Source organism: Triticum dicoccoides, chromosome 3B (genome assembly GCF_002162155.2).
Source record: "Triticum dicoccoides isolate Atlit2015 ecotype Zavitan chromosome 3B, WEW_v2.0, whole genome shotgun sequence".
In the NCBI taxonomy this organism is placed as follows: domain Eukaryota; kingdom Viridiplantae; phylum Streptophyta; class Magnoliopsida; order Poales; family Poaceae; genus Triticum; species Triticum dicoccoides.
In genome coordinates this window covers 12,807,777-12,811,034 of record NC_041385.1, presented here as the reverse complement: position 1 = coordinate 12,811,034, position 3,258 = coordinate 12,807,777, and the positions used below count along the sequence as shown (strand labels likewise).

Below are 3,258 nucleotides of genomic sequence, written 5' to 3'. Positions count from 1 at the left end.
CATCAATATGCATTTCAAGTGTTGATCAAACTGAAGATGTATAAAAATCATTGGTCAGAGAACAAAATAAGAAAGAGGTGGTCATTGAGTTGTTATGATAGATCAAAATAATGATCAGTTATTAGTTGTTTCTCCAATAGCATTGCATGTAAATGAATCTTAATAGTATATATTTCAATTCCAGTTTTTCTTTTCCATCTTTTCAGTTTGTTAAATATTTAAGTTCTATTTTGACAAATTTTGTACTAAAGTGGCACATACTCTTCTAATTGAACGGGACATTTACAGAAATTTAATTTGACCGGAGAAGCTCTCGGGACACTCGGCACCAAAGAGATTCCTGGTTCTATCATCTGTTGCTACTCTCTGTTCTTCTTTTATCGTCTTCAGGTGAGACGTGCTCTTTAGCCTGCATCTTTTGTTGTTATTTCTGGACTAGCTACCTCCTGATATACAAATGCAGTAGGGTCAATCCATTTTGGGTTGATAAGTGTGTGCTTAGGTTGTGTTTGGTTCGGGAACGAAGTGGAATGGCATGTCATGGTTCCATTCCACTAGAATGGGTCGGTTCCGTCCTCGTGTTTGGTATAGACAATTCTAAGGAACGGAATGGTTACATTTTCGTGTTTGGTTTCAGAGATGGAATGGAATAGATTTGTTCATCTCTCCACTTGTTTGCTTGTGATTATGTACAATATATTAAACATTGAACAGGATTTCAGTCAATCAAAAACCACTTAGTGCATTGGCACACACATATGGCCAAGATGACGCTAAAACAAATAAGAGCGGTCACTAGTGCAGAGCCGGCCTTTAGTGCCGGTTCGTAACGGCCTTTAGTGCTGGTTCGCCAACCGGCACTAAAGAGTGGGGACTAAAGGTTCCCCCCCCCTTTAGTACCGGTTCGTCACGAACCGGCGCTAAAGTGCAAACACGTGGCACGAGCCAGGCCCGGGTGCGCATAGGGCTTTAGTACCGGTTGTTAACACCAACCGGTACTAAATGTTTGGGTGTTTTTTTTAATTTTTGCTTTAGTTTTGTGTTTTCAATTTAATTTAGTGATTGTTTTACATTATAATGAGTTGTTAAATCATTAGGTGAAAGTACCGCGGATTAGTTTCGACTGGAGGATCTAGCTAGCTAAGTGATCAAGTATATGCCATATCGATATTATACTTGATCACCTAATTAGGTGATCAAGTATAATATATATGGATATGGCATATATATAGTTGATCACTTAGGTAGGATCCATCCAGCTGAAACTAATCTGTGGTTTCTTTCATTAAATGATATAATAACTCATCATCATCATCATATTAATATAAAAACTCTTGCATCATATCATCAACATACTCTAGAGCTAGCTAGCTAAAAATCATCGTAGTCGTCATTATCACTATTTAATCATCATAGTCATTATCGCTATCTAATCACCACCAACAGTAGCTTAAAGAAGAAACATTCACTTGTACCAGAATCAAAAATATCATCGAGTTCAACATGATTGTCATGATATTATAAGCGTTCATATATAACACCACAAAAGCAAATCACTCTTTGAGATTAAGTTCAGAACGAAGAACACGGACATGAAAGGACAAGTACTAAGAGCAGCATGAACTAGCTAAATCACTCCTGCTAGCTACTCTCTCTCTCTCTGGTAAAATAGCATAGAACATGTATAGCTCTCCTGATTCATCATACTGGAGCATGCAGATGAACCTGTCTCCTAATCGTGGGCTGCGCTTCTCATTGCTGCCCCCTAGTACTTCTCTGCGACCGTTAACAATTTTCCTCCAATCTTTTACTATTAAGCATGCATCGCTTCTAGAAATCCTGAATGCATTCATGTGCAATGCAGGATATCTTGGTCGTAAGCTAACAATTGACATGCGATCTTTAGTCTCGATCCCCTAAGGCACAACTGTCATCGGGAGTCCCTATTGAAGAACATCGTATAGTACTTAATTAATATACTTAGCAATGAAAGTTTAGCAAAAAAATTATGTATGCAAAAGATGCACTGAGGACAAATAGTAAAAATCTTACCATCATTCCTAAATAGATGTGACCGTAGTTCAATACCATCACTATTGGTCGCATGTTTTGAGTACTAACATTTCTAAGTGCAGGAAGAAAATTTGTCTTGACAGTATGAAGATCCTCAAGCCATGAAACATAATGACTTATCTCCTTGCAGTTTAGTTCAGCTCCGGGACAGTAGTATGTCCTGTCTACCAAGCGCCGGACATGTTTACTTGAATGGAGATAAGCTGTCAATAGAAATTAGTTGTCAATTATTTTTGAATAAGCAATATCAAAGACAAAAATATAGTTGAGAAGAACTCACATAATGGTAGAATTGAAGGCGTCTGCACATCGACCCATATGTCTCTATTACCTTCAATATCATCTTCCGGATGAATATCAAAGGTGATAACCATACCAGGCTCAAATGCATAAGTCTTGCATAGTGCTTGCCAAGTTTTGCATTCAAAATAGGTGTACGTGTGTGCATTGTATACTTTGACGTTGAAAGTATAACCATGCTCAGTTTTCAGGTAAACTCTCTTTACCTCCATAGTTTCCATATCATTGAAACCTATCTTATGCAAGACAAAAATTCTTGCATGGCAGGGGATGCGCTAGTAAAATAGTGAAAATTAAAAATTATAAGTCAGGCAAATGAAGCATATATAAGTCATGCTTAATTATGAAAACAGACTTGTCTTTGTGATTTACTGTATCGAATTCGAAGGTCTCATCCAGCTTGATGCTGAATCGTCTATCATCAATAAGGAAATTTCTGTCGCACTGGCCGCGCTGGTCTTCACAGTATTCGCACATAATGAAATTTTTTCCGTCGTGAGACGACATTTCCTATGTTCATATAGGCGAAACATTAAACACTTACTAATTCAACTAATTCAATTAAGCATTTACTAAAAATAAACTGGTTATATTAATTCAAACAATCTCATATACCTAAATTTTAATCAGTTCAAATAATCTAATATACCTAAATTTTCTTGCTAAAAATAAACTAGTTCTATTAATTCAACTAGTTCAACTAAGCATTTACTAAAAATAAACTAGTTCTATTAATTCAACTAGTTCAACTAATCTCATATACCTAAATTTTCTTACTAAAAATAAACTAGTTATATTAATTCAACTAGTTCAACTAAGCATTTACTAAAAATAAACTAGTTATATTAATTTAAATAATCTCATATATCTAAATTTTAATTAGTT

The 3,258-nt window shown here is 35.7% G+C and overlaps 1 long non-coding RNA gene across 1 annotated transcript in view; it reads left to right on the top strand.

Moving 5' to 3' along the window:
* The first annotated feature begins 281 nt into the window (after window positions 1-281).
* The window catches only part of LOC119280500, a 7,196-nt gene continuing 4,219 nt past the window's right edge, over window positions 282-3,258 (top strand). The window contains exon 1 of the long non-coding RNA XR_005138098.1: window positions 282-390. This is a non-coding gene — a long non-coding RNA (uncharacterized LOC119280500). The remainder of the gene's footprint in view (window positions 391-3,258) is intronic.